We start from the raw sequence: 14,011 nt of genomic DNA, 5'->3' as shown, positions 1-14,011 counted from the left end.
ATGGTACTGCTATACAACTCAAGACTACGTCTGTTCCCAGGTAAACTTAAGTCACAATGGTCTGGACCATTTCGAGTAGTTGAAGTTTTCCCTTCAGGAGCTGTTGAGATTGCCACAGAGAATGACTCTCGTACATTCAGAGTCAATGGTCAGAGATTGAAGCAATATGTGGGCATGAGCGAGAAAAAGGAAGTGTCTGAGATGCACCTGACTGACCCACAGAGGTCGAGCGAGCCTTAAATGCGCTCATCCTGCATCGTGACATGACGTTAAATCAGGCGCTGCGTGGGAGGCAACCCACGAAATTGTTGTAAGTGTAACACATTATATAAATAAAGAAATAATAAAAAAATAAAATAAAATAAAATTAGACAACTGCCCAGACCGCGGTTCCACCGCGACCGCGGTCAGAGACCCCCTCTGACCTTCGTTCACCGCGACCGCGGTCAAACCGCGGTGGGAACCCCTCTCTGAACTTCGTCTACCACGGTTCAACCGCGACCGCGGCAGACCCCGTCGGGCCCAGGTATGCAAATTTTTTTTTTTAATTCACCCCCCTTTTTCTAATTCACCTAATCCTTCACCCACCCCAAAACAATTATTACCCCTCCCTCTTCAGAATCAAAATGACCCCCCCTCCCAAAATAAAACCCAAATCCTCTCTTCTCTTTCTCTCTCAAACCCCTCTCTCACCCCCAAAAACAGCCATTGTTATCTTTTCCACACCACCACCCACCCCTTCCAACCTTCATCAAGTAAGTGTTCTCTTCTTTTTTATTATATTTCCTCTTCTAATTAGTGTAATATAGTCTAAACTAGTTTAGTTAAACCCTAGGTAGGACTAGTGTAGATTTTCTTTCAATTTTTGCTTCTTCTCTGTTTTTATTGTTGTATTTGCTTCTTGTGAATTTGTTTGGTGCTAAAATGGTTGGGTTTTTCTTATACTTCGATTGTGGGGGTTGCTTGGATGATTTGGAGGCCTAGAAATAATTTTTGCAGTGTAGTTTGGTGGAGGGCCCTTTTTGGCCGAAAATTTGGGGCTTGTGGTGCTATTTTGAGGCATTTTGTGCCTATCCTAGGTTGTGGTGGTATTGTATTTGGTGAATGGTGGTGTTATATTTAACGTGAATTACTTGAGGGAGTAAGTGTGGGGTATTGTATGCCAGGATTTGTAAGAAAGTTGTGGGGCCATTATGGAGGTGGTAACCTGGAACACCTCATTAGTTGGGGGTTTGGCATAGTGTATGAATGGAGTAAATGTGGGTTATTATTTGATGCCATCGGGTGGTGAAGTCTGAGTAACAATCCGGCTGACCCATGTAGGATATCTTTGATGGTTCTTTTGTATTCTTTGCAGGTCATATGGCTCGTAAGAAGCAAAAGAGATCGGCAGGCACGTCCCAACAGCCTACATATGATGCCTCAAGGTTCGAATCAGAATTGGCAGAGGACGACTTTCATGCCAAGGCCTCAAAGAGCTTCATCCCTGAGATTCCGATTGACAGGGCGGCCCTCCGTGCAGAAAAGGAGGAGATGTACCTCTGAGGAAAATGGAGTTCTTATTTGATGAACCTGTAACGGTGAACAGGATGCTTGTCAGAGAGTTCTACACGAACTGCCCATCACATACGTTGTGGGAGGTGACTGTGCGGGGCATATAGGTAGATGCCTCAGTTGATACTATTCAATAGGTGTTGCGGCTGCCCCGGTTTACTGGTGACGTCGACTATTACCAGGACGCACCAGGAGTCACTTGGGATATTATGACTGATGCACTCTGCACAGGGGGGCAACCAATCTGGATTCGTGACCATATCACCCTGAACTCCAATTCATTCACCTATTTGGCTAAGTGTTGGCTCACTGTCATTTGCAGCCAGTTCTTGCCCTCAGGCAACACGACTGACGTGAACTTCCAAAGAGCCCTCTTGACGTGGTGCTTCGTCACAAAGAAAGATTTTGATGCGGCAAGACTTATTGGTGATGAAATGATCATACGGTCCCCGCTGAGGTCAAAAGGATTCTATTTCCCCTACCTGGTGACTACATTGTGCCTGCTGAAGAATGTCCCCACCCATCCTACTGATGGAGAGTTGCCCCCTAAAGCAGATTTCAGAGCTTCGGGCATCAGAGTGGGAAGGAGTGCACGTACCACCATTCAGATCGATGATGAGGATGATGACCCGGTTCCCATGGCACCATCCAGGAGATCTTATGACAGTGCCGGACCCTCTCGGCGCCCCCATGCTGGGGTAGGCTTATCCAGATCACAGTCCACCCAGCCTATGTTGCGTACTATGGAGGAAGAGGTCGCGGATCTTCGCACCTCAGTGGAGGGCCTACACACGCTTATGGATGCCATGTCTCAGCGGCAGGCCAGGTCTGAGAGCCGGTTTATGTCCTGGTTCCGTGCTTTGGGGAGAGCTTGCCATGTGGACCCCAGCACCGTCTCCGACTCTAATTGAGGCTCAAGGAAGTCTTCTTACCCCAGCACCGTATTTTCATATTGTAGTATTTGATTGGTGTTGTTGTGTATAATGGACTGTACTCAAATTAGAAGTAACTGACTTGGCCCAACGATGGAAACTTGTCGACAGGTCTTTTGAGGGTCAAAGTCGGATGTTCAAAAAAACAAAAAAAAACAAAAAAAAGAATTAAAAAAAATGTAGAGGACTCTTCCTGAGGACGGACCACTTGGACAGTACTCTTGAGGGAAGTAGTCCATATAGTTTCTTTATTTTCTTTTCTTTTTTCTTTTTTAGGTAGTGTAGTAATTTTTCCTTGGTTTTTCTTTTGACCACGGTTCTTTTCCAAGGGCTTTTCTTGAACCGGGTTAGGTAAATTTTTTCGTTTGTAGTTTTAGGACCAAAATGGGTGAAGGATAGAATGCGACCCTTGATGTACACACCTGAGAATAACAAAAACGAACATGAGGGTGCGACGTCTAGGCTCGTTTGTAGACTCTTAAATCTATCCCTTAATTTTGCTCATCCTGTCTTGCTTGAACGCTCGTATGAGTGTGTTGATAAACTGATTCGGAATAAGTTACATGCCAAGTGTGTGTGAGCTATTACTTGTATTCTATGCTTGCATATGATACCTAGAACTTACCTTGTGTGTTTGCAAAGCGAAATAGAAGTTGTTTGGTTTTAGAGATGATTAAGGCATTTTTTTGTGTAGCCTGTATATTTGTGAATCCACCTGTATATATTGTCATAGTTAACCCCTTTGAGCCTGAAGTCTGTTCTTTGATAAATCTATAATGACCTATATCCCTGTGTTTGAATAGTTTGACTGTTTGACCCTGTACCTCCTAGAAGCACTTGAATTACTAAAGAACATACAAAAGTCAAAGTCTGGGGTGGTAAGGAAGTAGGAAAAAAGGGGAATCAGGAAAGAAATACTTGAATGGTGCAATGGATTTTTTTTTAAAAAAAAACAGTTGCACCTAAAGAAAAGTGGGGGCCCCTATGAACTAAAATGTGGAAGAACGAGTGGGTTGATCATGGAAATTGAAATAAAAGGAAGTGTGTAGTAAAAGTACTTAGGGAGGTTAGTCATTATATTCAAATATATCCTACCCATCCCTTAGCCTACATTACAACCAAATAAAGACCTCTTGATCTTTGACTGAATAGCTCGATTAGTAGAGTACTACACTAGGGGCAAGCTTATGGTGTCTCTGTGTGGCATGTGAATGCTCTTTGCTGAGAATGAGTGAATTCTTCCTATCTTTGGTTCCTTGTTGCTTGAATTTTATGTGTGTGGAACTTCTCTCAGAATTATGATGTGAGGGCATGTGACTCAGGAAGAAAAAGTGAGTTTTCACCTCTATTAGAGTAACTAGAGTGAGCATGAGTGTGTCATGGTGTTAGAGTCTTCATCTGAGGCGTGACTGTTGCACTGCTTAGGTTGTTCCTTCATAATGGAGGGTGTGGCATAAAAATTGGGTAATGCATCGAACGATTAGGCCTAGAAGTGTTGTGTAACTTGCTCGAGGACGAGCAAAGGTTTAAGTGTGGGGTGTTGATAATAGGTGAATTTAACTATAATCCGGCCCTAAATAACCACCTTATTGTATAGTTTGGATGATAAAAGTGATAACAAAATGCTCTTATTAGTGTTTTTCATGCTTTGCAGGTTATATACGACCAGAGAAGGCTATGGAGTACTTTTGGGATCAAATATGGAGAAAAAGAGGCCGATCGTAAAATTCCGTCAAGTAAACCACGCGAAACAGCTCAGTCAGAACTGAAAGAGTACTGCCGCAGTTCCACCGCAACTGCGGCAGAACCGCGGTAGAGAGGGATGCAGACAAAGTGAGAATCAGAGAGCAAGCTTGGCCGCGACCGCGGCAGAACCGCGGCGGAGGCGGAGAACTTCAGGGACTAAAGTGCAAAACACGGGATTTTTGGTCCAAAACCCTATTTTAAACACTAGACTCCGCCCAAGAGAGGCATGTATTGTTTTAGAGAGTATTTTGGCAAGAAGAACAATTGTGAGAGATCACCCAAAACATCTTTCTTCTTTTCTTTATTTTTCTTGCAAGTTTTATGATGAATATTGTTTTAGTTTGTTTACACATAGTTATGAGTAGCTAAATCCTTTGTCTAAGGTTTTGATGGAACCTATTGGGGGATGACTTTCTTGTTTATGTGAATACAAATTGCTAGTCTCAATCTTTATTTGTTCAACTTTGTGTATGGTGTAGTTAATTGACATGATCCTCAATTAACTGTGCTTATTTAGTGTGCATAACTCGGGAGAGAGTGCATATTTAGGTTATTGTTGAACAACACCACTCCCAAAGTATAAGAGGGATCTATAACTGCGGGTTTAAAGGCGGGATTAGGGATAACGAAGCCTTGAGTGCAATCTAAAGTGAACCGTGTTAATTAGAGCTAGCTAGTGTACCTCGGGAGAGTGCATTGAGTATATTACTGTGATTACTCGGGAGAGATTTACGGTAAGATGAGCGTTCATGGTTGATAGAGAAGTGTTGGTCAATTTGTATGAAGCATAAACAGAAGGGATTCCATCAATAGGGAAGTCATTACCTTAACGTTTTCTCATTATTGTTTACAACCTTAGCATCCTTAGTTTACAACTGTTTATTTACTTGCAATTTTAGTCATTGAAGACACCATTAACTGTGATTCAAACGTTTGGGGAAATTGGTTCTCAAGAGTTTAGTAGGTCTAAAGATAGTGATTGATAGGTTAATTATCTGTGAATTCGACTCTGGGCAGAATACTCAGGTTATATTTGCAACGTCCGCATTATCCTTTTTATACGGCATAGTTGGGCGTGATCAGTGATGTACATGGTACTTTATTACATGGACATTATCAATAGCTGCAAAGATCGCTGCATGTTCCTGCTAAATTGCAATTATGGTGGGTCCCTTAGCGTCCACTTGTTCAATTAATACGTAGTCCTGTAAAGAATAATAATTTCTCAAAAAGAGTTTAATTTGTGGTGATGTGGGCTCTGTGTAATACATGACATCATCACGTTTTTCGGGTATCTACAAGCCCTCAACCTTGGCTATATTTACCAAAAGGCAGTGTAAGGATATCTGATGGGATAAAGCTAGCATTCACGCATAGATTTGATTGAAATTCGATTTTTTTTTTTTGAAGTTTGTTGAAAAATAATTTTGAAAGTTGAAGTTGTGTTTGGACATGCATTTTATTTTAAGAAAAATTGAAGTTTTGTTAGTGGAAAAAAAATTTCATCCAAAACTACTCTAAATCAGTTTTTGGGAACTTGAAATTTTTTGAATTTTTTTTCCCATAACATGATCATTTTTCATAAACAAACAATATTTTCAATTTTATTTTGAAAAAATAAAGTCAAAATCTACAGTCAAACGGGAACAAACACAAGGATAAAAAGTTGAAAGCTTACTCGACAAAAGAGTTACATTTGATTAACTCAAAGAGTTGATACATGAAATTTTATAATTTAATCGTAGAGCTTGACTTTCTTGAAGATCAACTTAAGATTTAATAGTTGTTAGATTCTATATTATGTTTTTTTTAAAATCATTTAAGGCATGTAGGAATTAACTGAAGCATATTCCTACAAAAATTCTCTGCCAATATCTGCACAAATTAGACCCTCAAAGTTTTTTTTTTTTTTATGGCTTATATAAGCTATCTCTATATAAGCTATACAATGTTTCATAAAAAAATCATTATTCAATCTTAAGTGATATGCTTAAAATTTATTAGCTCAAAGTCATTTTTCAAATTCAAATTAATTTAATTGGCGAGGTAGTTTCACTGCAATTCAAAAAAGAGTAGTTTTTGTTTTATAAACTTTTAAAAGCTTCGAAATACAATTAAAGCAACTTATCTTTCACAATTGTAACTAAGATCGTTTAAGAAAAAATGAAGACTTTTGAAATTTGTGGTCCTAAACAAGTCAAAAAGGGGTCCAGAGTATTTGTGTGGTTATAAAAGCTTCTCATTAATGGTAGAATTGTAAGTTTAAGCTAAATTGTTTTTAAAAGTTAGAAAGGAGTTATCCTTTTGAAGCAAACCAAAAAGGAAATAGGTTCACATAAATTGGAATGAAAGGAGTACACCTTTTGTTTTAAGTTGGCTAAATACGAAGCCAATTTCAGTTCATGTATTAGATGAGAATTGTTTAGAAGAAGACAATGCTATTGTGTTTTAATATAGTCGGATTATTGTGGTCTCTTGAATTTGTTATTGACGAATATATAAATGGGATCTCGTGAATTTGTTATTCATGGATAATAATAAATAAAAAATCAAGTGAAAAAATAATAACTAATACTAACAAAATTGCAACAGTCGTTGCTTCCAAAGTCAAAATGTTGGTAGAAGCTATTAAAGCCAATAGCCACGATAAATTGAAGGAACAAACATACTCAAAAGCGTTTGGTGAGAATATTGCATGTAAAACTGCGATGTCTCAAAGGAATTTGCATACAATTTGAAGGGGCAAAGTATATATTATGCCAAAATTATTTTACTCTATAATCTATATTTAAGTAAAATAGCAAGACAAAAGTATTTGAATAAGAAAAGAAAAAAAGAAAACTAAATATTAGCAACACTTATGAGTTTATGATAATGTTTGATTGTATTATTGCGAGCTTTCATTCTAAAGTTGTGTACAGAGAATGATCAATTAATGAGAATTTCATATAGGGAATATTTGAGATACGAATAATTATTATTTGAAGTTTGAGTCAATTTAAATTTTAAGTAAGTTTAGCTTTTGTCTAAAAAAAGAAAGAACCAAATTTTTTTAAATTTTGCTTGAACGTAACGGACATTTAAGCCATTAAAAAGAATTAATTATATAACCACCCACCCAATTATATATTTAGTGAATAAATATATAATATGTATAAATCATATATACATAGAGGGAAAAAAGAAAATTTTACACTTGATTATGGTTGGTGGGCCCGGGCACTACCCGGGCTAATCGTAACTAGTCTATTATATAGAAATGGGAGTGGGGTGATACGAACACAGCTTTGAGGAGTTGTACTAAATTCAATGTGAAGTGTACCGTAAGTTGGGCCCATATCATTAAATGAATACATGGTTATTCCTTCATCTCTTCCTTTTTAACACGTAATCTAGAAACTCCTACTGTTAGAACTAATTATGATCCTCCTTTCTATTGCTCCTCTAGAGACATTTAATTCGTTTTCTTTCAGATTTCTCCGGTTGATTTCAAGTTAGTTGTAATTTCTTTATCTTCCAATTAGTGAGTTTTCTGCATTTTTTTCTTTGTTTAACGCACTCGGCTATTAATGATGGCACTTTAATTGAAATTTGTAAATTTTTGTGCTCCTTTGAATGCTTTTCTGTTGGATCTCTACATGCATAGTGATGATAGTATCAATTTGTACATTGGTTTGGTTTGAAAATAGGTGCACGATTCAATTTTTTGGATAATCAAAATTAATTCTTCTTCCCTTAGTGAAGATCGCAATAGATTGTACACTTAATTTGGTGATTCAGATGAATTTCTCTATTTACTATCTCCTTTAACTGGAAAGTAAAGCTACTATTGATTTTGCGTTGTGTGAGGGATAGTAAATTTCCCCAAAAGGTACTGAAATTAGACATTTCTTCGAAGCTTTTCAGGGCTTCCATTGGCTGTCATTCTCGAAAAATACTATGCGTACTCTAATTTTTTCAGTTCTGCTAAGTTTTCCCCCCTATTTTTCCCTTTTTAGGTTCACCAAATTATTAATAATGAAATTTTATGGGGTATCAATTTGAATAATGATGCACTGAGGTTGTTTGACAATATTCTTGAATGTCTCAATGATACATAACTCTATAGACTTCCCCGTCAATGTCCCAATGTTCCAAGACCCAACTCTATGCTTTCTTACCCCCTTCCCACCCCTAGACCCCACCCGAGAACATGACCTTACTCTCACATCGTTCACTATCACCACTATAAGCAAAAGGTATCAGGTAAACACTATCACCAAGAGCAAGTAACGAGAATGAAGGACTACAAGCTACGAACCCGAGAGCTAAAAACAACTCAAAGGAGCTACTAGGAGAACAACAACACAAGCAGGCACTAGAACAATGAATCTACCACGTCTAAGAAACTACCCCTATGCAAACACAGAATTAAAATGGATAGATAAAATCTTAAGCTTAAAACACTAGTAGAAAAGATAAAAAAAGCAATCAATCCAATTAAAATTTCCGGCAAAGCAACAGAGATGTGCGCAAATACAACACAAGAAAGATGGAACCTGGATCAGATGTCCGGACGCGCTTCCAAATCCGCTGAATGCGCAACCAAACCCTTTTCTCGGCAAGAAGGGTAACACAAAACAGAGTCCCAATTATTTCACGTAATAATCCGACGGAGGGTTCTTTATTTTTCGACCAAATGCAATTCAGATGTGGAAAGAACTGCGAGAAAAGAAGGTGCGAGTACTGATCTTCGATGGCGTCAGGTAAATTTAATGATTCAAAGGGATTTGAAGAACTGGAGTGAAATTTCTGAATAAAAAATTGGATTGGATTATTCTCCAGCAAGGCGACGACCAGTTGTTTGATACCGACGGCGAATATTTGCTCAAATTACTTGGCCGGTGCAAGAATTACAGCCCTCTGCATGCCTATGGTCAATGTGAGTAATATTTTAGTATTTTTAATCTTTTTGCTTCTTGATTTCTTTTTGAAAGTATAATAAGTTGAACTTCATTGGGTTAGATATATATATATATATATATATATATATATATATATATATATATATATATATATATATCTGCACTCTAGATTATTGAGGGAAGGGAGTTAAGTAGCTATACAAGACGGTACTAGACTGGGAACTTATCTTTTTTGTCTTGTTATATGATGTGTCATACGGTAAAACTAGCTCTTAGATTGCTTAGATTTAGCGCTTTGAAATAATGTATTAATGTTTTTTGAAAAATTAACTTCACCCATTTGACATTTTCAGACTGCTTTGCTTGACAAATTATTCCAAGTGTCACTCTTTGATTAGTCATACAAAATTATCTCGATTTTCTGTTTATGCTGGTTGTTTGGGCTTCATGTCATTAATTTGGATGAGCTCAGAGGAGCTAGAGAAATTTTAATTTTGATGAAGCAGCCACACATAATGCTATTGATATTTCAGTGTCTAGGAAATTCAACTAATCTATTTTGCAGTAGAAGTTGAAGACCTATCTTATGTAATAAAATGATATAAACTTTCTGTTTCTTAAACTCTGAATTATCTATAAGTTGGAATAGTAGAAAATGCTCCACCCAAAGTCATTAGCTTTGAGCATTGCACAATGGTTGTTTGGTACATGTGAACCTGCGAAGAAGAGATTACACCTTATGTTACATATGTTACCTTTGCTCCAGAAACCTAAAACAAATTAAACAAAAAAGTTGGTTGGGGATTTGATCCCTGACCCTTAAGGCTATAGGAAATAAGAAATCAAAACCAATGAACCACTTCATTTCTTTTGACCATGAGTTCCATCAAATATATATACTTATTTTTGCCAAATTATGTATATCATATCAATACTTTAACCCGATGACCACGGGTTCACGTGAACCATATTTTATACTGTAAATCCGCCTCTGCCAGAAACTCTAAAGACAACAGTCATCTAATTTTTTTTACTTGAAGTTAAATGAACAATGTTCTGTAAGATTCTGTATAAAATTGGGATTCTTCCCTCCTTTTAGTTTTTACTGTTTCAACTTTCATATTGAACCAACCTTGGGTACCCTTCAGTAATCAATAAGTGTTATATTAGGAACAAAAGCAAAAAAATATGATATATTTCTTTGCTTTTTCCTCTTGGTTGCAGTGGTGTAAATAGCTGAAGCAAGTGACAACAATACCTGAAAAGGAAATACAAAATGAATCCTCAACTATATAATTACTTGCAGATAATGGATGGGAGAAATTGCATATGAAGAGAAATATTTTTAGCAAGAACTGCTCAACCCTACTCTTGAATTAAATGTTTTGTGAACTTTTTATGTTATTAATATTAATCTATAGTATTCAGTTTTGTTATGTTTGTATATTATTAATAATTAATCATAGTATTTTTTTTGTTTTTGTTCTAATCTTTACCTAACGCAGTAGAAATGAAGTTTCCAATAGCACAGAAGCAGAAAGTATTGGTCATTCTAATGTAATTCAAAAACCAAAGTTGTTATTGGGCCCGTACTTTAGCACGGGCATACCTAATTAGTTTCTCCTATAGGACAGTTAATTGATAATTGAACCTTTCAATTTTGTTCAACTAACTACCTTGGACATATTTTCTTGCCTAATAATGGTCAAATAAATAATTAATCAGCTCAACAATACTGTAAAGCCTAACACATTTCCGCGTGTACTGTTGTCCTCCGATAAAATATTAATGCTTGTTTAGGGAGCTAAAATATAGCACAACAACAACAAAACTCAGTAGTGTGAGATCTGGGGAGGGTAAGATGTACGCAGTCTTACCCTAACCCCTGGAAGGACAACTAAAATATAGTACGTAGTAATATTGATCTCATTATAAGAATTATACAACAACAACAAAACTCAGTAGTTGTTACACCTCTTTTTTCACTACACCCTTGGAAGAGGGGTGTATAAGGGAGTTTTTCCAATTTAAGTGACAATCGAAACAAGATTATTTATTTGAAATTCAGAGTCGCCACTTGGGATAATTTATGGTGTCCCAAGTCACCGGTTCAAATCCCGAGTCGAGGAAAAGATTGACTCTGTTATTCAGTTCGCGAATACAGAAATCCGGGTAAGGAATTCTGTTAACCCGGGAGAAGGTGTTAGACATTTCCGAGTTCCGTGGTTCTAGCACGATCGCTCAACTGTTATTATTGACCTACTATCTGATTTTAATACATGTTTTAGCCTATGGTTCAATTTTAATTTTAACCGCTTTGTTTAATTATTTCTGAGGAAAATTGCAACGTCATTTAAAATACGTCTTGAACCCCGTCACATAAATGCACTCGTGGCTCTCGACATATTTCCTCTAACATTGTTAAGATTTGGATTTGGGTCACATAAATGCGCACCCGAATTTAGGAAATTAATTTTTTAAAATAACGCGCCTAAAGCAACTACGCACTATTTAAGGGATTTGAGATTAAGAAGTGTGGTTCATGAATAATGAAAATTTGCTGTGAAAATGGCGGCTTAGATCGTTAGACTACTAGGCCAAGATATGGAGGTAATTGGCGTCAATCCACCAGCAAGTCGTGGAACCAATCCCTACAGAGAAAAGATGTGAACGCAAACGTTAGATCAAACCTCCACCACATCAGCAGAAGAGTAAATGCGTTCGAGCATATGGCATGTGAAGAAATTTCTTCATACATTACAATCCATGTCACGTTGGGTGCACACAAACCAAAGGCCTCACAAATTCGTTGTGCTTTCCAAGTTTTCTCTCACAACATGTTATTTTACAAATCACGGCCAATGAAATTAATTCATCTAAATCAGTATCACAGACCTAAAGTAACTTAAAAAGATTATGAACCATACTACTAATATTTTTAACATGTAACTTTGAGATAAAACGAGATGATTATGTGAGTAAGCTATTTGATAACTAAAACAATAAGGAAGCTCAACACCTGAATAAAATAAATTACTCCCTTCGTTTAAATATATGTGAACCCATTTGACTGGGCACGAAGTTTAAAAAAAGAGAGAAGACTTTTCAACTTGTGGTGTAAAATGAGGCACATATATTTTGTGTGGCTATAAATCATTGCATAAAGGTAAATTATTTCCAAATAAGGAAAGGGGTCATTCTTTTTGGCACGGACCAAAAAGAAAATAGGTTCACATAAATTGAAACGGAGGAAGTATAAGAAAACATACTTTATTCACATAAATTTCACAAAGAACAGAAGTATGCAATCATAGATATAGAATTACACCAAAGCGAAAGAAAATAACCTCAAAGTGAACCTTCACACCAGTAGGATGAGCTACTGTTGACCGGACTAGCAATCAGAAACCTCGAACGGAAAATGACGACTCCGCTGAACCTCGCCTTCACTCAACGGGCTCGAATCGGCACCTCGGATCTGCTAATGGAAAGCTCGTCGGCTCGACTCGCAAATAACCAGCAACTGCTCGTTCACTCACCTCTGTTTTCGCCGGAACTCTAGAACGAAGTTTCACATGAATTTAAGATGGCTTCAAGTGATTTACACGAAGTGTATGGTGATTTCGGGGCTGATTTGTGATGGTTTAATGGTGAAGCAATGGAGTCTCTTTCATTGATGGATGCAATAGGCTATGGAAGATTTACATGGTGTTGAAACTTTGTGCTTTAATGCTTGGGAAAGGAAGAGGATAGCTGAAAACAAGTGAAGCTTTTTTTTTTTTTGTTGATGAATTTGGTCGATTCTTCGTGAGGAAGAAGATAGCTCTGTTTTTTTTTGTGTGCCCCTCAGGTTTTTTCGTTCCCTCACCTCCCCTTCTTTTCGTTTTTCCTCTCCAGCCCCCTTTTCCCCGTTCCTCTCTATATATCAGCGTGTATGTGTATATATGCAACAATGTTGGCCAAGAAAAAGCCATCCAGATAAGAATGTGTGTGGTCCCTACTTAAAAGAATATTTCTTGTTTTTTTTCTGGCATGTGGCGTGTGTGTGTTATTTTAAAATTGGATTGTGCATGAGAGTTGTTAACCTATTTTTGTCCACTAGTGGGGAGGGGTCCACATTTAAAGAATGGAAAGACTCTTCTTTTATTAATAATCAAATTCTTTTGTTTCTTAAATACTAAATAAATGTGAAGAATGTGTATGTGACTTTATACTAAAATGAAGACGAAGTGTGCGATTTCCTCCTTTCTTGATTTTCCCTTTTCGCTTTTTTTTGGATTCTTTTCTCTCTTCTCTTTTTTCTTTTAAAAGATAATAAGTAACAAAACTAAAATTTGATACTACTAAATCCAAATAGAAACAAAGTTCCAATTACTTCAAATTAAAATACTAACTAAACAAAAAATACTAATAACCTAAAATAAAGAAAATATTATTATATTTTTTTGTAGTTTTTTTAAAAAATAAAATAAAGCAAAGAAGTTGAACTAAAAGTTAAAATATCAATATTAAACCTAAAATAAACATCTAAACACTCAAATGTGTAAAATTTCGGGAGGGGTCAAAAATTACATGTCTACAGCTGCCCCTCTTTGACTGGAAATACGAAGTATTTTCAGGCAAAGAACGACTAGACAGGTTTTTTGACCCGACCCTTATTTAAAGAGACCAAAAGCTAAAAGAAAGGAGAATGTGACCGAGCCCTGGTATCTGAGCTGCCTACATATCCATTGCTATAAAGGAATCAGGCCACGTGTAGTTCAGAAGTGAGTGAGATGATGGAGTATGCCGAGGTGAAGAGCCGGTCGAGGTGCCGTTCCGCCGAGGTTCCGGTCTGCAGTCCCTTTATTACATCAAAAAATCAAGAAATGGAAA

The sequence above is a fragment of the Nicotiana sylvestris genome, chromosome 4, assembly GCF_000393655.2.
Source record: "Nicotiana sylvestris chromosome 4, ASM39365v2, whole genome shotgun sequence".
Lineage (NCBI taxonomy): Eukaryota > Viridiplantae > Streptophyta > Magnoliopsida > Solanales > Solanaceae > Nicotiana > Nicotiana sylvestris.
Note: the sequence above shows the minus strand (reverse complement) of the source record.